The following is a 24709-nucleotide window of genomic DNA, read 5'->3' as shown; positions in this document are numbered from 1 at the left end:
GCCAAATTTATATAAAAAAAAAAAAAAAAAATGCTAAAACCATTTCTCCCCATGAGAGATATCAAATATCATCTTTTCCGTTACGCAGAATTCTAAACCATTTACATAGGTTCACGATTGATAAAGTTTTTTTATGCAATAACAAGAAACGGAATCAGAATTTCCATCACCATGGCATCTCATTTTGGTGCTGTTGCCAATGTTTCAAACAGTTCCACGTGCGTTTCAATCCATGGATAAGCCGCTTAGATTCTCTCCAGAGGGCACTGTCACTGTACATGTCTGGAGGCAGTTCTCCTTTCTACAAATATCTAGATTTCTTAATGTCGTAAGTACAGAATAAATTGGTGAGCGAGGAAATATGAAATAAAGCATAACAGAGTGAGTTTGACGAGTGATCAAATAAACAGTCGTATACAGACAGCTCTCTCTCTCTCTCTCTCTCTCTCTCTCTCTCTCTCTCTCTCTCTCTCTCTCTCTCTCTCTCTCTCTGACAAAATAATAGATAGGAAACAATGAATGAATGTTGCTTGAATACGATATGACAAAGTTTATGGCCTGACTGAAGTGTGGAGTGACTTTGACGACACCGATTTACACGTCATTCCTGGTCATCTCACAGCCATGGATAGACATGAACTTCGCATCCGAGAAAAGGCAATCTTATGCAAAATTAATAGGTATTTTCTAGAGGAAAAGGCGAATGGAGGGCCTATGTTATCCCATAAAAACTTTTCGCTCGGACAGCTGTAAGAGAGAGAGAGAGAGAGAGAGAGAGAGAGAGAGAGAGAGAGAGAGAGAGCAGGGCCGAATAGGAAGGAGATTAAAGTACCTGTGAAAGAATAGCCCCTATAATCTTATAATTGTAGCCTCGGGGTTTGTCTCATAGACATTCAAAGGTCTGTCACACACACGTGTCAGTTGTTGTTTTTGTAAAATTGGCAACAGGGGAGCTCTTTAAACGCCACGACAGAGAGCTCTCGTCGCGATGGGAAAACTATGATCTCGACAAGAGGTGGTTTTCAGGTATAATCCCTGGACGTTGGATGACAGGATTGACCCGGAAAGTTTATTTGCCGGTGGCTCTCTGGCTGTCGTGATGGCTGGATTATTCTTTAAATATAAGAGGATGCAGGAGGGTGTTGTTCACGATGTGTATCTTCGAGTTGATGCGATGGCCGAAATCTCTTAAGGTGAACCAAAGCGGCCAGACTTTTTAATCCATACTGACTGATCTCGTGTTGTTGTTGTTTGAGATTTAAGCTGGCCTTATGCCAGCACGGGCTCTTGCTCATAGAGCAGCAGCCCGTAGATCTCGTGTTTCTGAAACAAAAGGGTTTTCTTCAAAGGTTGATATTCATAGTTGCTTTCCTTAGCGGGGTATTGCCGTTAGTGCACCCCATGCCGTGCACTGTAGTCATTAATGTTTTTTTCAGCGTCCTTTCTACCCCTAGCTGCAACCCCCCTTTCATTCCTTTTACTGTACCTCCATTCATATTCTCTTTCTTCCATCTTACTTTCCACAGTCTCCTAACATTTTTTAATAGTGCAACTGGGAGGTTTTCCTCCTTTTACACCTTTGAAACATTTTTACAGTCAATTTCCGTGTCAGCGCTGAATGACCTCATAGGTTTCAGCGCTTGGCCTTTGGCCTAAATCGTATATTCTGTTCTGTTTTAGGAAAGTGCCGTGTTCTGTTATTTTCACAGCTTTGAAGATACAGTTTGTTGTCTTCGTCTGTTGCCTTTTCGATGACATTCGTGGGAAAGAGAAGCAGGGTGGGTTGTTTTCGTATGGTATCGAATTCTCCTTTCCAAGGAATTTATTTATTATTTTCATTTCATTTCATTTCCCATTTTTTAGTACCTTTAATGTTTATTTTCGTTTCTTTTCAAATATCTGTGATGTTTATTTTTATTAATTCTTTGTTATTTATATAAAATTTATCTTTTGATTTATTCAAATGTTATGACAAAAGTTTTGGGCTCAGGCGATTTTTTTATGAACGAATATTTTCTTAAAGTGTAGTCATAAGTTCAAAACCTGCAAGCGAAATTTTCATTAACCAACAAGCGAATTTTTTTTTATTAAATTGTAGCCATAAGTTTACAACGTATAAGCAAAATTTTTCTCTAGTATAGCCATAAATTCAAAATTACAAGCGAAATTTTTCTCAAAGTGTAGCAACACGTCCAAAACTTACGAGCGAAATTTTTCTCAAAGTGTAGCCCAAGACCTTGGTGTAGATAGCCATTCGTTTATAACTTACAAGCGAATTTTTTTAAATTGTAACCGTAATTTTAGAACTTGTGGCCTCAGGCAAATCATAAACAAGGGATTAACGTGAAAGGTAAAGCTTGAAATGGCTAAATGGAACCGGCTTTGCTGATTTTTCTACCGGGCCACGCCTTAGCTATCTGAAGAGTGTTTTGACAGAGTATAGTTCTCAGTGTACAGTTCAAAACTGAATGGGAAACAGTCAGTTGGCCAACACCCTTCTGAATACCCAATTTATGAAGATAATCCTCAGATCGACCGCCAGGTAATCCGCTGATACACAAATCCCAGGTCAAGCCGGATTAGAACTGCAGTCCATCTGCTTTCGAGGATATCCATGGCCACCGAGAGCCGTGGATAACACCAAGGTTTATATACTCTCCTTGGATTGGGAGAAGAAGAAAACAGATGCGGTTGGAAGGCATTATACCAAAGCAACCGTAAACGCTATTTGATTCCATATACATACATATTGACTCAGTAGTGACATTTTCCGTCTTCCACCGATGGGAGGGCCCGTGTGTTTTTGGTGGAATTTAGTGGGCTATTGCCTTTATTTTTATATGGGACTTCTATGAAGTATTATATGTCTTTGTGTATACATGCATGTGTGTGTGGTGTGTGTGTTTTGTGTGTCTGTACGTATGTGTGTATGTGGGCCTTTGAAGAAGTGTGTGTGTTTGTATGCATATATGTATGTGGGCCTTTGGAGAAGGACATCTAAAATATATATAATATAATATGGATGTACTGTACTATATATATATATATATATATATATATATATATATATATTATATATATTAGTACAAATACACTATATATTATATATATTTTTAGTATATTTATATATATACACAGATGTCCTTCTCTAAAGGCCCACATACTATATATACAAACTAACCACACACATACTTCTTTAAAAGCCCACATACATATATGCATACAAACACACACTTCTTCAAAGGCCCACATACACACATACGTACAGACACAGAATCTATATATATATATATATTATATTATATATATATAATATAATATTATATATTATAGCTTATATATATAGATATATTATATATATATATCATATTATATAATATATATATATAATATATATATATAATATATATATTATAGTATATATATTATCTATATATATATATTAGAGATATATCTATGTGTGTGTGTGTGTGGTGTGTATATATTATAATATATTATATTGTGGTGTCTGTATACATACACGTTATCAAGACAATGACCTTACAGGTCATGGTAACTTTCCTAAAAGGGAGCCATCGTTGGGCAGTTTTTATATGCAGCCGTGTTAGGTAGTAATGCAGTTTCAGACACTTCCAGGTTTCAGGATCCACTTTATAGAAGCGAGCCCAGAACACGCTCGAATTATAGACACCTCGTTTGTCCTGAATAACACGTCGAAGCTTATGTTCACCCACTGCATCCTTGAGGGAGCATTGCCTTTGAATCACAACCATTTCTTTTAATTGATAGCAAGCCAGGTGCAAAGTTTCCTTTCGTATGGCAACTTGAAGTCCGAGTGAGTGATTGGTATGCGAGTTTGAGTTACGTAAGTGCCTTGTTTTATTACTTGCCGGTGGTAGACGATTGTAACTTAAGCTAGTGGTCATTTTGATTCATTTTGAGTGATATGTTTCGTATGGCTCTTATAATATGTTTGGATTTGCCTGTATTTCACGTTAATATTTAACAGTATGGGGGAAATGTTTCATATAGATTCTTATGATGATTTTCAATTGCATGTGTCTCGGTGACGTAAATATTTACCAATATGGGGTGATATGTTTCGTATAGAAAGGTTTTTAGATATTCCTAGAATTTTAAAGCTTTTTAACATAAATGTCGTTTTCAGTAATATTAATGTCAAGAGTTTAATAATCAAAAATTCTCCTAAAGATCTTCCAGGGTGCATATATGAAATTCCTTGCAAAAAGTGTGATAGTCTATTACGGACAAACCGGTAAATCTCTTTCACGACGTCTCAAACCGCATCAGTATTCTGTGAGAACTGGGCAAATATCGAATGCATTATTCATACATATGAGAGATTTAGACCATCCTATTAACTGGAGTCAAGCAAGAGCCTTAATCCCATTTAATGATACGGTTAAAAGGAATATCATTGAATCTTGTTTCATCAAGTCAAATAATAGAAATGTTCTAAATTTAAGTCTTGATTTATTTAAACTAGATGCTTTCATAATGAAAAAAGTTGTAGATAAATATAAGCAGCAAAATTAATATATTCTGTTTTTACATGTTTTGGACTGTAAAGAAATTTGTAATTTCGGTTAGGGTCAATCTGTTTATGTTTGTGACCGTGTGATATCCGATAATCCTGGATTATCTCTTAATTTTTACCCTTTTGACAATTAACCATCTGGTATTCTTGATCTTGTGTTGTACCTGAGATCTTTCTCTCCAATTGTTCTTCATTAACTCCTTGACAATGTCTGAGTAAAGAGGAAAGCGCTTGGATTTCTGACTAGCATTTTCCTGTGGAATTCGCTTATTTATGAAGTCACGTGCATTTACTGTGATTTTTTAAGCATATATATATGCTTAAAAAATATATATACCTGAAGAGAGAGACAGCAGTCTCTGAAATATAGTACTTTTTCTCTCTACATTTTGGTGTTTTTATGGGCTCCTTTTATTAGATATATATATATATATATATATATATATATATATATATGTATATATATATATATGAATAACTTGATCACGAAGAATATAAAACGTGATGCTATGTATAAATAACGGTTTTTGCCACGAAGGCATGAAAAAGCGAGATAGCCGAGTACTTTCGTCCTGTTCAGAGCCTTTAGTTTTATATATATATATATATATATATATATATATATATATATATATATATATATATATGCCTGGATTTGGAAACATGTTCTTTTCATTATTTACCGAGACACTTCACATAATGCATCTCTACCCGAAACTAAATGGTCTGGCTATATTGAATAGGCTATATTGAATAGCCAGTGCTATTGTACATATTTGGGTATTTCAATGAAGATACGATTTTATTATCAATGAAATTTTTTTTAACTTAGAGAGTCATGATTTTATTCTCCCTCCTTGTCACATTTATTCATGGTTTCATCAATAGCCACCAACGCCATCATTGCGTGTCTGGAATGGAGTTCCTTGTATTCGCAGCGGCTGTGTACTGTGCTTGAGCTGTGACTGGGGTGTCTGGAGGAGCCGCCGTAGGCCTCGTCTGGTTCCCCCCTCTTTCGTCCGGCCTAAAAAATCGATACCTTGTGACTCATAGCACTCCCTGACATCCGGACTCCCTCTCATCCCCCCGCTACCTCCCACTCCTCCTCCTCCTCCTCCTCCCCCCAAACCGTCTGTCTGTTTCCCCTTATTCGTTTCCCCTCGCAGCGAGACATGTGGCCCCCAGCAGTCTCGTAAAACCAGTGTCTGGAGTCTCGTCCTCCCCTCTTGCAAGTTTGGCTTAATATTGCAGAGAGATGCAAATTGGATTTTCGTGGCGCACCAGAGGTGTCTGGTTATAGAGGCATAGATGGGCACACATGATGAGGGTTCGGTGTATGCTTAATCGTGGTTTTGATATTGGGATGTTTTGAATTCGTTGAGATGCGTTGAGGAAGCTGCCTTTAGTTGGGGTAGAACCTTCGAATCGTTGTTAGTTTTAAGTAAAAAAAAAAAAGAAAAATTTAATTATTTTGAGTGCGTTAATAGTTGCAAATTTATAGAGAAAATTTTCATTTGTTTTTCGAGTTGTTTTCTAGAAAGTTTTTATAAAATTTCCACATGAAAGCCCGTTTTTTCCCTAATGCCTGATGATTAATTCTTCACTCGACGATGGAAAGATTTAGAAACTAATTTTTTTTTTCTGACCAACTACATAATACCAGCTTAACCTTTCAATTCTCCTTAATACGTGAAGTTCATGCTAAGAATGGCCGCTGGTATTTCCAACAACAATAAAATAGAAATCTCCCGGTTTCCCTTATACTAACCGAGAGAGATAAGGCCCTTGGCTACATATTGCATAAGTAATTCTATCAAGACACGGTTTCTTTCTATCTATTATACAGCGGCGACTTGTCCAGAATATCGCACCAGCTTCATGAGGCTGCTTAAATGTACCCAGTAATCACAAGTTAAAAGTGGTCTTCAACAGTTTGTCGTGGACTTTTACATAATCGTAAGGTAGATTTAGATGTGAAGATATTATCACAAAATACATAATTGTAAGGTAGATTTAGATTTGAAGATATTATCGTAAAATACCTAATCGTAAGGTAAATTTAGATGTGAATATATTTAGATGTGAAGATATTTCCACAGAATACATAATCGTAAGGCGGATGAACGTGTGAAGATATCTTAAAAGATTGTATTTTGGTACAGTTTTTATTGTAATTTTTCGCTGTTTGTATTTTTGCTGCAGAGAATATCCATAGTGGACACGTGAAGTAGATGAACTGGGTATTGGGCGTTCCTCGCTGCCGGTTCAAATAATGTGATAACTTTCTTCTCCTGGCATGAATCTGGCGTTATCTTGTACCCAGGGAAGTTCTTCACTGTGTGATATGTCGCAAATTGTTTTCTTATATGGAAGGAGCAACATACGACGCCTGTTGATAGTCTTGTCTTGCGACATTTGATGACCTTTTGTGTTTTGTTCTATTATAGCATTGTGGAGGTAGCGTTTAGTGTTTGTGCACTTGCAAAACAAACACATATAATATTAACACGTATATTATAATGCCGGTTGTTAAAGCTTGATGGCCCCGGGATATTCTTTAATTTTATTATTTATTTAATTATTTAATCCCAAAACTTTATATTTTTAAATGAAAGTTAATCCTTATAGCTAGCTCGTTAAGTATCTGTTTGCTTTTGAAAAGTGGGTGCAGAGATGATTTAATGTTATCAGATAAAAAGAAACATGACGTCATCGAAGTGTTTTACCCAGTAGGAAGTGCATATACTGTTTGTCTCATTTTCGACCAATCACACACGGCCTGGATCCATGACGTATGTTACCGAGCGACCAATAGCGTTCCAGAAGTGGCCATCTTGCGTGACGTCGTTGGTGACTTGACCAATAGCGAGGCAGGGATAGGAGAGAGTTGCTGGAGGTCGCCTGGTTCAGGCTGCACCTTGATTCTGTTGACAGTCATGCGAGAGAGGTTGTGGTGCGTTGAAGGTGGGGACGCCGTCTCTCGTTTTAACGGCAACCAAGTTTGAAATCGCCTGTGGGGAGCGTCCAGCATTGCTGACATTCTCAGAACTATTTTAATAAGCTGTGCCCGTGTCTTGTGTGCTTTGGTGATAAGTGAAAAAATACTACTACAACAACGTACAGTTATTTGCTATTTCATATTGGTGATACGTTACAATAAGGATTAATGCTGATCACAACGTGGTTGTATCGTCTTATATTTGAAATCTGCTATAGATGCAGAAAATAAATGAGATCATCTTAATGTATATATATTAGTGATGCAACGCTCTCCATGTTGAGTGTGCGTATGTTCTGTTGGGGATTGTACGTACATGTGTCAGCTGAACGTACAGATAAGGTCTTTCCTGTGTTGATAAGGTCCTACATCTTCAACACCCGCAGCAAGAGCTTTTTTTTTTTTCTCGTAGTTGTAATTGTTTGATATTACCTACAGAAATCTGTAGACCGACATTTATTGGGACTGGTCTGAGAGGGATTACATCATCATTACTGTGTTGTCATTTTGTTTCTTGAATTTGTTGCTTAGGTTGTGTGCCCAAGTAGTTGGTTTCCACATCTTAGGCCTATAATTTTTTTTTTTTTTTTACAAACTCTTCGACAAACATTATATAAACGCGTTTAGAATTATGAATACGTATAGTGCCCCCCCCCCTCTCTCTCTCTCTCTCTCTCTCTCTCTCTCTCTCTCTCTCTCTCTCTCTCTCTCAGATTAGAGTATGGATGGTATGTGAAGAGCGAGGATGATCATTGGACTGTAGTCCATAAGTTACGCTTGATCCTTTCAGGAATTCATTTTTTTCCTCCCGTAGGTTGGTTGGTCCTGGATTAGTCTAAGGAATGGTTTTTAATTATGTCGAGCTTGGTTAAACTCTATCTCGGTCACTGCTTTGTTGTTAGTCGAGCGAAGAGAAGGATTTTTTGCTCAGCATCAAAATCCGATACGTCGAAATTAAAGTAGACGATTGTCTGTGCATCGGTCTAGAATTAAAGTTAACTTGATTAATCTTTTTAGTGGTTTATTTACTCTAATGCCTTTCCGTCTTATTTACTTGTCCTCATTTATGCATCATTGCTTATTTATTTGTTTTATTTATTTATTTATTTATTTATTCCGATTGAAATCCGAGATCCCTGTATGGAACTGGTGAGAGGCCGAGGGAGGTCCTATGCGTGAAGCCACCTACTTGAAAGCTATTTTTGTGTCTGACGTGTAAAGTGGGATTGCAAAAGGTGAAGTTGATGATGATAACGGCATTGTAAAGCTCTATTACCATCACCTTCAATTATCGTTTTTACTGAGGGCATTTTTTCTCTGGTCATTTGTGTCCCTGAGTGTAACACGTCATATATCCTGTGAAGTTTTTTTTTTTTTTTTTTTTCCTAAATGAGTTTAATTTTTTGTCAGTGGCTGATTTAATATGACTGATCTGTTTATGTAATCTGGTATCGCAACGTCTTAAATCTCACTTCCTTGTCCTGTCACAGGTGTTCTGGCCTATATATTTATATAAAAAGATAGGGCTGTTGAGGTGTCGATAGATCCACCTTGAAGAAAAAAACACACACACACACACACACACACACACACACACACACAGTTACAGGAATCCGAACAGGGAGAGGAGGAGGAAAAGGGAAAGAAAGAATTCCGTAGCTGTCAGAAGGGGGAAATGGAACTAATCAAGGGATAGTAAGTCGGCCTTTTGCCAGCGCTGAGTCTTGTTTTTGGACATCCTGTATCAATCGAGAGATGATTACAAGGTGGTGTTTTAGGGGCGCCAATTTCAACTCCAAGTTAGAACTCTGTGTTTAAGTTGTTACATACATTGATTTGCTTAGCAACTATTCTACTCCCCTTGGAGGGAGGGAGGAGAGAGAGAGATTCGTGATGCCCTTGCCAGGAACGTCATTGAAGTGTGTTGTCCAAACTCCAACCACGTGTGGTCAGACGAAAGGATGGAACCTTTCCCCCCGTTACTCTACCCCCCCCCCCCCCCCCCCCCACTTTCTCTCTCTCTCTCCCCACACTATCCTTCGGAAGGATCCCAGCTCCTTTGCCTGAGAAGTTGAAGGGTAGGAATTTCAAGGCTGAGGAATAGGATACCGTGATGTGGGGTTCCTGTGGTTTCGTAAGGTGCACTCCATACCCACCCACATTCTCTCTCTCTCTCTCTCTCTCTCTCTCTCTCTCTCTCTCCTCTCTCTCTCTCTCCTTGTTAAGTAACCTGCTCCCATCATGTCCTATTTACTGAGGGGCTGTTTTGAATGGTTAATGTCTTGTGAATATTCATCATTCAGGTTGTATTCGTCCCCAACAAATCCAGTCTTCAGGACATTGATCCTAATAGGTAGTAGTCATCTAAGGAATATTATTACGTTAAAAATATATATCTATACAAAAGCAGAGGACATAATGTATTGTGTATGAACGTGAAAGTAGAGATATAGAAAATCTGCCAACAGAATTGAATCATCCGAATGGACCACAACACCAGATTAGAGCACTCAAGGTAGCTTTGAATCTCATGTTTATGTTTTGTGCATTGCAAGTCATTAAGAGATTCTGCTTAGACAGGATTCATTGAAATGCCACAATCCTGACCCCTCTGCCTGCAGAGACCTCGGTCCTGGGTACTTTTAAAGAAAGTGCCTGGGACCGATGGTCAGAGAGAGAGAGAGTAAGGTCTTGGTAAAGAGGTTGAAAAAGAGTAATTGGTGGTCAGAGAGAGAGAGAGAGTAAAAGTGTTGGCAAAAAGGTGGAAACAAGTAATTGGTGGTCAGAGAGAGAGAGAGAGAGTAAAAGTGTTGGCAAAAAGGTGGAAACAAGTAATTGGTGGTCAGAGAGAGAGAGAGAGAGAGAGTAAAAGTGTTGGCAAAAAGGTAGAAACAAGTAATTGGTGGTCAGAGAAAGAAAAGAGCAATTGATTGACAGTTAATTAAGGTGTTGGTGAATGTGGAAAAGACTAATTAATGGACAGAGAGAGTTAAGGGTTGAAAAGAGTATCTGATGGACACAGTTAATGAAGGTGTTGGTAAATGTGGAAAAGACTAATTGATGAACAAAGAGTTAATTAAGGTATTGGTAAAGGTATCTGATGGGCAGAGAGAGTTAAGGCTTTGGTAAAGAGGTGGAAAAAAGATCTCATTGTTAGAGCATGACGCTTAAATGGAAGTGCAGTAGCATTAGTGACAGAAGCTGCGCAAATCCCCCGAAAGTTAAATGCTTTGAAGATGAACACGAGGCTAAGAACTCACCCGCTCGGGGAGGATTGAATTTCTAACACCACGTGATGCTCATCACTTCGCATCCCGCATGTTGTCCATCTTTTGGGAACTTGATGCTTTCGTGTTTTGATGGCCCTGGTGCGTGTCACCCAGTAAACAATCTCGATGATATAAGGTCGCTCTGCTTCGGCATAATTTGTTTGATGAAGCTGTCTTGATTGCAGAATGGCGCATTATGCTGTTTTTGGATTTTCAGTTGCGTCCTGTTATTACTCTGAACGTTTCTCGACATGTATGTGTGTATATATATATGTTATATACACATACATACATACATATTTATATATATATATATATATATATATATATATATATATATATATCTTTAAAATCACAGTTGGTGCACGTGACTTCATTAAATAAGCGAATACCACAGGAAAATGATAGACAGAAATCCAAGACGAAAGCGCATAGAAATATCTTGAAATAATGTTATGAAACCAAAGAGATAGGGTTAATTGTCTTCTGTTAGTTTATGCTGGCACGAGTTCTTGCTCTAGGGCAGCACTTACATAGTATATATCTGTCTAGGTTTAGATATTAATAATTCACCGGTCATTTGACAGGGCTACGAGAAAGCTGTGAGAAATTTGTTGCGTATCATGAAGGCTCTTTTGTAGAACCCGTTCTTAACCTGTAGCGTGGAAGGGGGAGGGGGTTGTTGGGGAGGTGGTAGATATCCGGTTATTGGTTATATTGCTGTGTGTTGGGTCTGTTTCCTATTGTGCCCTTCTCGCTCTGTCAGTCGGCGAATAGGACTGCCCTTGTCGTGTTTCACAGTGCAGGGACGTCTCTTCGTTGGAACGAGATTTGATTGTCGTTTTGCTGAAACTAAGATATTTCTTGACCACTCAGCGGTTGTAAGCGTTTTTTTGCTCATGTGAGAAGGAAATAAGAGGGCGTGACAGGATTTTCAGTGCAGGGACATCAGAATGGAATTTATTGGTCAATACGGATATTGACGAAATAGGAGGAAGTATTGCGTAGCGGACGCGAAGTGTTTGAAAGCTTCTGGAGAGACGAAAGGTCGAGGCTTGGAACTTGGAAGGAAGGAAGGAAGGGACAGTTCCTTCGAACCCACCTTACGGTATGTGTTGCAGTGGTCTGGCCTAGTGCGTTAGATTTTCTGCTCTGTAAAGGAGAGAGAAACACTGGGACCCCGATTATGTTGACGGGATGAACAGGGGCGTTTCAAGATGAGTGCCAGACGACCCGTGGTTCCTTCGTCCTCTCGAAAATCAGGTGCTCTCTCTCTCTCTCTCTCTCTCCCCCCCCCCCCTTTTTTTTTTCTTATAACTAAATTGTTGTGGTTATTATTGAACAGGATGTTGTCTTCCGGACTGGGTGAGTCTGCACGCGCGAGATGTTTTTCAAGGGAAGTTAATTCTAGGGTTGTAAGTGTGATATGTCATATCTTTCGCTGTTGTAGGCTGTATTTATGTAATGAGAATAAATATATGGTTGTGATAAATGATAGTATTGTTTTTATTATAATTGTTGTTGCAGTTGTTTTCGAATATAGGTGAAGGAACCGAAATCTTGTTTGAAACTAAAAAGGGACAGATATATAACTAACTCCTTCGGGGTATACCTAAGTCAGTCTCCTGTTTTCTGACTTTATTTTATATAGTACTTAGAAATCTGTGTAACAGTTTTGCATAACTTCGCTTTGTATTTTCATTTAGTATTCTGTTTTCAACTGTAACGTGGAGAGTATTATATGGATTTTCAAGTAACAGTATTGTCTTTGTTAGGAAATGCTCTTGAATTTGTTTTTTATTCCAACGGAATTCTAGTTGTATTTTTCTAGCTTAGCGAATTTCAGCGTTCTAAGCTCCTGTTTAAATGATAATTTATCAATTAACCATTTTTATAGTGAATTTCTTCCGTCACATACAAATTACATCTGATTTAATGTTTAGTTAGCAAAATAGTCCCCTTTTCAACTGGTCATCTGTAAGGGGTATGTGTTTTTCCAAATTGATCCTTATTTATATTAACACTATTGATTTACCCAAAGTATAATCTGTTCTACGGGCAAATATATTCCTTTATTTTCTTTGTCAAAGGCTTAGAGGACTTACATAAGCAGAAAAAGAGCAAGAAAATCGAAGTAGCCGGTTGTACGTACGTCTTCATTTTCCCATTTCTCACAAGTCCGTCAGACTGGTATTTCTTCCCGCTCGGATTTCATGTGAGGAATGGTATTGGAACTCTCTCTCTCTCTCCTTCGATATGGGGCTAATTTCTTAGTCAAGTTATAATTCCACGAAAATATTCAAAACTTTTCTTTTGTAATGAAAAGAATGAGTTAGAACCCTTGAAAGTCTCTCATATAGTTGCGCATATATAGGGGCCTCTATATATAATCAGATCTCAGAGAAAACTCCTCTGTCGAGTTATGAGAGATGTTGATAACACTCCCGTACGACCTGTCTGAGCAACATGATTGGCGACTGGTACCGTCTCGTTTTATTTCAGGTGTGTGGGAAGAGGACGTGCCTGGAAATTATTGGGGGTAATAAACGTGAATGAATTGACAGTGGACGCGTGATAATGATACAAAAAAAAAAGTGACTGTGTTGCCTATAGCAGTCGACTGTCTAATTTTCAAATATGTGCTTGGTAGCTGCTCGGTTTTTTTTAGCTTCTCGGCCTTATGTAGAAGGGCATGGAACAGCAGACTTGTCCGGAAAGACCTGTTAAAGGACAGAAAGGTCAACGCCCTCAGGAACCACAGGTCTTGTAGGAAAGATGAAGGCGTTGTGTGAAATACACACATCATCATCATCATTATCCCTATTTTCAACACCTCTCAATGCAGAAGAGCTTTAAGAGAAATCACGCCACTCCCGGTTTTCTCTACCAAAAATCTCCACTATTTCCATCTTCCCATCTGACAGTAACAAGTTAGCCATTGGAGCTTCTGGAAGGGTCCTGTTGTTGAGGATTTTGATGCAAAAATGCTGACAGTATTTGTTGATTTCTAGGAAGACCTCTGTAAATTTGAAAGTCTGTGGCGTTCGAGTTTTAAGTAGGTCTCGGTCTTCCAACTCTCCCAGTGCCTGCAGGAACCCATTTGTCACAATCAAGCTCTGTTCTCCCCGGGGATTGTGCGAAAAACGTCCTAACCATCTATTACCCCTTTGCATCAGTAACTCACCCACATTTGCAACACCGCAGTATCTAATTATATCCTGAGAGTTTGATTCTCGAAACGACAAACTTTTTGGAATATAATTACATTGTTATTTGATTCAAATCCATATGGCATTGCGACTGGTACGAAACTATAGAATAACCTCATTCTTGTAAGCAGTCTTTACCCACCTGCCTATTGTTTGGTTTGTCTGTTGTCCTCTCACTGGAATGCCGTCTCAAAAGAACCTGTATCGGATGTCCTTGTTCTTATGTATTGGAAAGACTCTACCTTTTATCCTTTCTCGAACTAGTGTAATTTCATCCCTTTGTCCACAATCTTTTCGTATTATTTCTATTTCTCCTATGTGAAATCCTATCCCTCTAGACATGATGCATCCGAACAGCAAAATTTGTCGCCATCCGCCTGGTTCTGTAAATGTCCTAGATATTATTGTCTTTATTATATCCCAGTATTTCTTTTCCAACAGATTGATGTACATCCTTGTTTTCATTCCAATACTATAGCTGTAGTCAGCTCGTTCTCAGATCTGCAGATCTGATTGGACATTCTATTACAGAAGCCTTTAGGTTTTCATCTTGAAGATTTGCTGTATTGAACCTAGATACTATTCATTTCAGTAATTTTGTTGATGGCTTTTTGATTGCAAATGTGGTCATGTCGAGTGGGTGAAAACATCCATCATACGCTCTTTTGTAGCTCATATTTAGTTTCTGCGGTTGCTCAATTGTATTATTAATGGATGCCTCGTTTTGGAAAAGTGTTCCTCTAGTTACAAAGTTATTTGCATCACAAAAGCCCCATTTCCGTATTCGGTCTCTTTCGGTTCCTGCTGCTTATATCCTACGTATTTTCATTGACCCCACCAATTTTTGCACTCGCATCAAAACAACTTCTCGCATCTGTTTGCATTTAAAAAATTAGAATTCATCGTTTATTACTTGGAGAAGTTCTTTATAGCGAGTTCGTTAGTTTGTGCATCGAATACTAGTGTTGGCATTGCTCTGTTGTGAATTACACCTTTGCAACTTTGTTGCTCACTACTCTCCAGTATGCGCGCGCGCGCGCACCACACACACGCGCGCGCGCGCGCGCACACACACACACACACACACATATATATATATATATATATATATATATATATATATATTATATAACTATCGCGAAAATATGTAAATATATAAATCAGGCATAATCCACAAAGGAAAGTGAAACAGGAGTATAGGACAATAAGTCGGAAGGCCTAGAACCACTCCATTGTTTCACTTTCCACTTTCGTTCGTTGTATTTTATCTATATATATATATATATATATATATATATATATATATATATATATATATATATATATATATATTGAAAGCATTAGTATGTTTGTTTGTGTGTATATATATATATATAGAGAGAGAGAGAGAGGGTATTGGCTGATAACCAATGACATCCTACATTACTTCCTGGTGTCCATCAAGTTTGATTCCACAGCTCTTTCCTGTGGCCTGAATTGCGTCCAGGATCTCGACCTCTCATTGGAGACAGATATAGTATTCATTCCTATTCAGCCTCAAAGGTACAATTACCAATTAACAAATCAGGTGAGCATTGATCTCGGATACGGTCGCCACCAATAGGAATGCGGGGTAAGTTGCCGTCTACTATTTTGGTGCTTTTATTAGTGATCTGGGGATGGACTAATAATTATTTTGTACTTCTTTCGGAAAGTCTGTTCGCGTTAATCATATATATATATATATTTATATATATGTTTACATATATATGTATGCATATACTTATATATATTTATAGTATTGTTAATCACAATGCCTTCTTACCATTTCGATTTATTGATATTTTGAAAATGTTGGTCAAGAAATTACGAAGTTAACAAGAGGGCTTTGTGGCTATTGAACACTACATAAGCATCTGGTAACAGGTGACCAGAAAACTAATACACACACACACACACATATATATATATATATATATGATATAGTGTGTGTTTTATTCCAATTTATATATGTAGCAGTAAAATAAAGCCCCCAAAGCTTATCTGTCACGACAAATAAGTATTGTCTCCAGCGTCCAAAACGCTAAGAGAAATTTCACGCCTGACCCTAGTCACGATTTCGAACCGTAAAACAGGTTTTGATTTAGCCTGGAAGACCCGCTTGTGAGGGTCAGGAAAGTTCCCTGTCGGTGGCAATACGACGTTTTAAGTCTTGTGACGTGATTTCCGGTTTGATTGCAGGAGTTCGTCGAAGTATGTTTATGGTTGTCATGGCCTCCTGCTGGCTGTAATTCGGCGCGAGGTCCCCCCTCTCCCCTCTCCCCCGATTAATTGCATTTCATGAGATCTTGTATGGATTCGTTGGTTTTGAGGGCTTTAGCTACGTCATAATTCTCTCTCTTTCTCTCTCTCTGCTCTCTCTCTCTCTCCTCTCTCTCTCTGCCATATGTATGTATGTGTATATATATATATATATATATATATATATATATATATATATTATTATTTATTTATTTATAAAGTCATTTACTATGGACATTACTAAAATGTCATTTCCTGAGCATTGATCATGGCTACCCAGGAAGTTGTTCAATCACACATACACACACTGTGTATATATATATATATATATATATATATATATATATATATATATATATATGTGTGTGTGTGTGTGTGGTGTGTGTGTGATGGAACGTCCTGGGTGGCCATAAGTATCGCTCAGGAAATGACATTTAAGTAATGTCCATAGTAAACGACGTTATAACAGCTATTGGCATTTGTCCTATCATGCCGCGGTGCCATTCATTTCCGACCTTATGACGGCGGTACGCTTTATAATGGGAAGCACCAAAGGGCAGCTCTGACGCGGGGCCTTGATAGAACTTAGTGTGGGGAGGCTTCGAGAGCGGCGTCGCTCTATTGTCGCATTGTGTAGCGCTGCGTCTGTGTCCGTCATGTTGACATAACGAGGGAATGACATTTGTTCGTTTGGGTAACTTACGTCCGGTTCTCCAAGTTGAATCGGCCGTATGATGTATTTGTAGCCTTTTTTTTTTAGGACAGATTTATATTTCGGGTTATAAAGTAACTGATTGATTAATTACGACCACTAAATTTAAGTATACCTCAGTTTAACCAGACTACTGAGCTGATTAACAGCTCTCCTAGGTCTGACCCGAAGGATTAGATATTTTTACGTGGGTAGGAACCAATTGGTCCCCTAGCAACGGGAGACCTACAGCTTATTGTGGAATCCGAACCACATTATATCGAGAAATAAATTCCTATAATTCCGCGTTGGCCGAGCCGAGAATCGACGGTTACTAAAACCTTATAAGGTAACTTATTTCTCTGATAGTATTCATTGTGTTCGTCCATTCTTGTCGAATTGGTAGAAGAAACGTATAGGTATACATTTTTTATTTTCCCTTTGTTATATTGTAATCCTGGTTATAAGGTAAATTTTATCTGATGTGTTTATTCTATTCGTTAATTGTTGTCGATATGTTAGAAAGATGTGTAGAGATTTGATATTGATTTTCACTGGGTTATATTTTAATCCTGGTTATAGGGATTTTATTTTTCTTGATGTTACGTTTATCTATTCGGTAATTGTTGTCGATATGTTAGAAAAATATGTAGAGATATAATATTGATTTTCCCTTGGTTATATTTTGATCCTGGTTATAGGGATTTTATTTCTCGTGACGTTACGTTTATCTATTCTTTCATCGTTTTCGATGTGTTAGGAAAACTTCTAGAGATATCATTTTGATTTTCCCTCTGTATTGCCTCACCAACGCGCTTTCCTTTTGTTTTCTAATGACATAACGAATTAAGGTCACTCGCCGGGTTTTCTCTCGTAATTCTGCCATGCAGCTTCTCTCCTCTCCCCACTCCCCACCTTTGTGCTCAAAGTTTAAGGCATTCTTTAACATTAAGAAAGTTTCTCATGTGCAGAGTGGAATTTTTTTTTTCTTCTCTCCCAGTCGAGTTTCGCTTTATTCAGTGCCTAAGGCATCTTTGATTTCTTTTTTTCGAAAAGTACATTTATTATTCATTTTTTAATTTAATTTTTAAGCAAAATACATTTTCTGTTCAGCTTATATTCAGGAATTATTTTAAAAAGTATTTACTCACGTATGGAAATGTTGTCCAATCCCTATCTTTAAGCAAAGTAATTTTTCTTTTATTCTCTAATTTTTCTATATATTTTTTTAAGCAAAATACATTTTCTGTTCAGCTTATATTATGGAATTATTTTAAAAGGTATATACTCACGTATGGAAATGTGGTCCAATCCCTACACCTAGATTTTGTTTGGAGACAAAGAGATCGACTAGTAGACATTTAAGTGAAGGCTTCCTTGGTTGAACGTTAATTTCATGCGTTTTATTCCAGTTTCTTTTGTAATATAACTATTTTGTAATACAGTAAAGGTCCTATGTAATATGTTGGCGGTGCTGAAGATCTTGCTAAATGTATTGCGACGAATTTATCACTTAAGTAGAATAGAAAGTAGGTGTGTCTTTTCAGATCCAAGTTTACAGTTTGTAAGCCGAAATCTACTATAGAAAAAGTTTTAGTTTCAGTTGGAGGTCTCGTATAATACTATGTATTTAAACAAGGTCACAGTAGAAAGTCTGTAATTATATCTATGTTATCTAATATATATAAATCTATATATATATCTATATAATCTAGATTATTATTATATATATCTATCTATAATATACTATCTCTCTCTCTCTCTCCTCTCTCATCTCTCTCTCTCCTCTCTCTCCGTCTCTCTCTCTCTCTCTCTCTCTCTCTATATATATATATATATATATATATATATATATATATATATATATACACACACACACACACACACACACATATAGTGTGTGTTGGTGTGAAGTCATGGTCTATATGGATGTGCGTGCGTCAGAATGCAAAGACTACATTCACACCTGCGCTAGTTTGAGCGAGTATCAAACGCGGTATTCATTTGTGTCTCTTGAAATGTACCGTACACTTGGCCTGTGGGGAGGTCGCCCCAAACTTCTGTTTGGCGGTTCTCAACCTTTCACGGTGTCGTAAAAAAAAGAATAAAAAAAAAGAATTTGGAAAGAAAATAAAAGGAACGTAAGATCCAGCAAGCAATAGGTCGACCATTGTTTCGGAAATGTGCGAGGCGCCTCTCGTTGTATCAGTTTTGAAAGTTTGGGAGTTTCATTGACCTTTCAGGCATAGTGTGCCAATTCATTTTTAAAACAAGTAAAAAAAAAAAAACTTCGGCGCAATCGAGTTTTCTGTAAAGCGTATAATCAAAGCCGCCGAAAATAGATCTATCTTTCGGTGGTCTCGGTATAATGCTGCATGAGCCTCGTCCCATGAAACTTTAACCACGGCCCGGTGGTGGCCTTATATCGTTGCAAGTCGCACGATTATGTTTAACGTTAACCTCAAGTAGAATAAAAAAAAAAAATACTGAAGCTAGAGGGCTGCAATTTGGTATGTTTAATGATTGGAGGGTTGATGATCAATATACCAATTTGCAGCCCTCTAGCCTCAGTAGTGATGAAGATGTGAAGGCCGACAGAGAAATAGCCATCTCAGTAGTTTTCTTTCACAGAAAACTGATAAAATGAAGGATCACACAAAAAAAAACCTAAAATGTTCTTTCGTGCGTTCCTTCATTATTTCAGGCTTGAACGAAAGGAGGGAATTTGCTTAGCTATTCCCGTCGGCCAACCTTTAATAGGATGCATGATGTGAACCTTTTCTGCTTGATGAAGTACCCTCATTTTTGTCTCATTTTTCCCCGCTATAAGACGTAATACAATCCCGTCTCGTACGATTCCACATTTAAGTGAATTTACAGTTGTCAGTTGGTGGCATGTTAGTTCGTTTATTGTAGCAGTTTTATCGAAGCTGGTAGACGAAAGGACCCTTAACTTTATGTAAAGTTACAATTATTTGGATTTTATCGCTTCTTAATTGGTTATTTCCTAAGAATTCTAGCGAGTTCATTCAAGTTGTATATTTGATCTTTTTAGCCAATTGAAGTCAGCGAAGTGATAAGATATAAGCATTTGAAGCTTTAATGTTGATAGCAATCTGTCTCTGTTTCCAAGCGAGGTTAAAGAAGAAGAAGAAAAAAAGCACTCCACCTCACCCACAGAGATATGTTGTGATTTCAGAGATTTTTTTTTTAGAGCAGGTTATCACAATGGACTTTGACCCCTGACTCGGTCCGCTATGACCAAAACTCTTCGAAGTAGAGTCCCGTTAATCTCGGAAGACGCTGACAACAAAGGAATCGCCTTGTCATCCTACTCTTGATTGCACAAATGAATTACTGTTACCATTTTATAGATATTATATATATGTGTGTGTGTATATCATGTATATTATATATATACTGATATATATATATATATATATATATATATATATATATATATATATATATATCTATCTCTCGTCTCTCTCTCTCTCTCTCTCTCTCTCTCCTCTCTCTCTCTCTCTCTCTCTCTCTCTCTCTCTCTCTCTCTCTTCTCGTGCAATTTTCCATTGAAGTCAACAGTATTATTTGCAGAGAATATCTTTTTATTTACTTTGAACCATCTGTTCTTCCTTTTTCTCTTGACTTTCTATATATTTTATATATATATATATATATATGCAGGTACACAAACTATATTATATATATATATACAGGTGCACAAACACTAACAAAAAGAGAGAGAGAGGGAGAAGGGGTTCCAGATCAGAGTTGTATGCGATCGAATCAGAAAGTTTGGCTCATGACCCCATCATCTGACCCGTAGCCACTTAAATATTTCGTTTCCATTTCCCTTCGCCCTTTTCCAAGCCATCCGCCCACCACCTCCTCCTCCTCCTCCTCCTCCTCCTCCTCCTCCTCTTTAAGTTTTCGTGACATGCCTCACACGAACGTGGGTGTTCAACTCAATAGCCAGATCCATTGTGTAGATATTTTTGGGGGGTCCCATTTATGATCAATTAGTTCTTTTAATTGTAATCAACGTTTTCGTAATGTGCTCGCGTTATTATGGAACCAATCGAAAGACAGTTCAAACGTTAGGGGTCGAACTGAATTGATGTAAGATTAATGTCAATGTAAATAGTATGCGAGAAATACTCGTGAACACATTCGGGGTTGATTTTATTAATTTTTTATAATTTCATTGAAGTCTTGTATAAAGTATTTTTTAATATAACACATTCGGGGTTGTTTTGATTTTTTTTTATTGACGTCTTGTATCAAGTATTTATTTAATATATCGCATTCGGGGTTCAGTTTATTAATTATTGTTTCATTGAAGTCTTGTATCAAGTATTTTTTTAATAATGTAACACATTCGGTGTTGATTTTATTATATTTTCATTGAAGTCTTGCATAAAGTATTTTTAGAAAATAATATTACACATTCTGGGTGGATTTTATTAATTATTTTTAGATTGAAGTCTTATATAAAGAATTTTTTTCTAATAATAAAACACATTCGTGGTGGGTTTTATTCATTATTTTTTCATTGAAGTCTTGTATCAATTTTTTTTTATTTAACGCATTCTGGGTTGACATTATTAATTATTTATTCATTGAAGTATTGTATCAAGTGGTTTTTTTTAAATATAAATTTACTGGTGAATTGTGTAACGGCGTCCCTGCGTGTACTTTCTTTGAATCCTGGAAGCCTCTTGTCTTTTAAAATACCAATTTTACTCTTCCTTTGGACTGAGCGCCATTTTTAACATTTTGGTATTCTCCTTATTTCCCATGGTTAACTAAAGCCATTGAAAAATACACAGCCTTTTTATAGAAAAGCATGTCAGTGAGGCATAACAATAGGAAAATCAATATTATATCTCGAGAAGTTTCCCCATTCCCTCCTTTCCACTGTAATGAGTCCCAAGTGTGGTCGTGGCATGGTTTTATACGAACTTTGGCGCTATGACGCTCCTATAAAGTTGGTTAATTTACAGTAGAGGGTCACCGACAACCGGTGCTTTACTTGGGAGGTGGAAGACTTCTTTTTGTAGTTGTATGTTTTTTTTTTTTTTTTTTTTTTTTTTTTTTTTTTTTTTTTTTTTTCATCATCACTTTTAACCAGGGACCATGCCGGGAGCATTTGAATTATGTTAGCAGTGAAGGTAAGTGTTGAAGTATATTTCGTCTGACCTGGAATTTTAAGGCTTTTCACACAATCATTATAAATATATTTACATATAGAGTTCAATGCTGAAACAAGCAATGAAGATAATATTGAATTTTTTTATTTACTAATAAGATGACTATAATATTAAAATTTGCTTTTTTTCTTTTTTTTTTTCTTTTTTTTTTTCTACTAATAGGAGGACTTGAAATATTTTTTTTTTTTATTTTACTATAGGCTGACTCTAATATTAGATTTTGGGTGTATTTCATGCACACACAGGATTGTGTTACCAGGATGATTGGCGAGTAGGATTTGAAGGGGTTTCCCGGTCGGTGAAAAACACTCGACCCTTGTTGGATGAAAGCGCCTTCAGTAGCATCCGCAATGACATATCATTTACCCTTTGACCGTTTACCTCTCTCTCTCTCTCTCTCTCTCTCTCTCTCTCTCTCTCTCTCTCTCTCTCTCTCTCTCTCTCTCTCCTTCCTACCGCCCCTTAATTACAATTGACGTCCTTCGCAGGATTTCATTACCCCACTTTGACTTTAATTTGAACGCCTCCGTCCTCCTCCCGTGATTTCGACCCTAGAATTGTATCTTCGCTGTTTTGTTCCTTAATGAAAATGGACGACTTATGCGAGTGCAAATGGGTTTGTTTTACACGTATCCATATATAAGGATATGTTTTTTTTTATTAAGCTACCATGACCCCTTTTCGTTATTTCCTCATATTCATGTATATATAAATTAGAACAGTTAGAAGGTTTACTATCTGGGAAGTTCTTGCCACCAACTCTGCCCCATCGCTGTAAAGTTAAAAGCAGTTTGCATTGAAGTTGTCGGCCTTAACGTTTAATTGACGGAATCTGCTTGGTTCAGTTATAGTGACCACCTCTCTCTCTCTCTCTCTCTCTCTCTCTCTCTCTCTCTCTCTCTCTCTCTCTCTCTCTCTCTCTCTCTCTCATCGGACCTAAATAACATCCATCCATCCATCTGTCGTCCTCCTGTTAGTTTTCATGTATTATGCATTAAAGAGTTTTACTTGTATTATGCATTAAAGAGTTTCACTGTATTATGCATTAAAGAGTTTTCATGTATTATGAATAAGCAGTTACTATTAGTTATGGACTTCGGCGACTCCAGTGAGAGAGAGAGAGAGAGAGAGAGAGAGAGAGAGAGAGGAAAGGAAACTTTCATGATTTTTTTCCTTTCGTTTCTGGTTTTCCTTCACTTTTGCCCCCTGACTCATACCTGGTGTTTCCTGACGGCCGTTCCTGTGCGCGCCCCGCGCCCGCCCCCCCCCCCCCCCCCCCCCCCCCCCCACACTCCTGGTTCTCTCCCCAACCCACCCATTCTCTCAAAATTGAGTGGTTTGCCTTCCAGTTTTATACATGAATAATCCTCTCTCTCGCTCTCTCTCTCTCTCTCTCTCTCTCTATTTTATTATCCTAGTCTTTCCTCTTAAGGTGCTTTATACGTATGTTTTTATCTTTCTATCTTTCTTCTTTCCCACCCATTTCCCCATTATCCTAGTCTCTCCTTTTAAGGTGCCTGTACCTGGCACTGTTTTCTCTCTCTCTCTCTCTCTCTCTCTCTCTCTCTCTCTCTCTCTCTCTCATCCTTCCTTTGTCTGTTAGTGAATTTTTAGACATGACTCTACCAGTCTCACAGAGTATAAAATTTTGTAAGAGTCCAGCTCAACGCATCAAATAAGTTTAAATGCGTAAAGTACCTTCTTCTCTCTCTCTCCTCCTTCTTCTCTCTCTCTCTCTCTAGGATTAATAAGTAGGTTCGATGACACCATCTAGACGAGTCACGACAAGCCTGGTCTCTCTCGCGTTTTGCTTTTAATGTATCGTCTTTTGTCGTCATTATCCTCGGTACATTTTATGATTTGTCCAACCCTTCGTTCTTCGTTTGTCTTTCGTGAAGGACAGTAAACCTCCTTTCCTTCCGTGCTGGTGTCCTGTGGTGGTTTCCGTCATCCTGAGGTCTCAGGCACCCTTTATTATTATTATTATTATTATTATTATTACGAAGAAGTAAGAGCTGCTACAGGGAAATACAGTAAGAAGAGATCTCATTTGACGTCTTCCAATCCATCTATTTCTATTAAGGTATGTTACCACTTTCTGAGTGTGGTATCTGTCGTGGTTTATCGGTAGGGACATCTGAGAATTATTTTGGAGAATTAAGTGTCACTAAGGAATAAGATGCTTGTTGATTTACTGATATGAAATAGTAGTTTTATTAGTTCCAAGATTTTAGTGTGAGCAACGCATAGGTATTATTGACTGAATATCCTGTGTCATTATACAAGCAGTGTTTTAAAACGAAATGTCCTCTATAGCGATTTTTTTTTTAAGATGATTACAGTACGTTTTTGTATGTTTGCTTTTCTCATAATGGTCGATAATAGTTTCTGGAAAGGCATATTTAACTTCCGATGTCAGTTGGGACAGACTTCGAAATGAGGTGAGTGGTGTACCAAGACTTCAGTTTGGTTGGGTGGCGACCGGAAGGTG

At 37.6% G+C, this 24709-nt stretch overlaps 1 protein-coding gene across 5 annotated transcripts in view; it reads left to right on the top strand.

Annotated features, from left to right (window-relative positions):
- Positions 1-7458: 7458 nt before the first annotated feature.
- Positions 7459-24709, top strand: part of LOC135212604 (uncharacterized) — an 86873-nt gene continuing 69622 nt past the window's right edge. For all 5 annotated transcript variants that reach the window (XM_064246169.1, XM_064246170.1, XM_064246172.1 and 2 more), the window contains exon 1: positions 7459-7522. The gene's annotated coding sequence lies outside the window, so the exon portion shown is untranslated. The remainder of the gene's footprint in view (positions 7523-24709) is intronic.

Source organism: Macrobrachium nipponense, chromosome 41, assembly GCF_015104395.2.
Source record: "Macrobrachium nipponense isolate FS-2020 chromosome 41, ASM1510439v2, whole genome shotgun sequence".
NCBI classification, from domain to species: Eukaryota; Metazoa; Arthropoda; class Malacostraca; order Decapoda; family Palaemonidae; genus Macrobrachium; species Macrobrachium nipponense.
The sequence above is the reverse complement of the archived record's forward strand: the minus strand, read 5'-3'. Positions and strand labels throughout refer to the sequence as shown.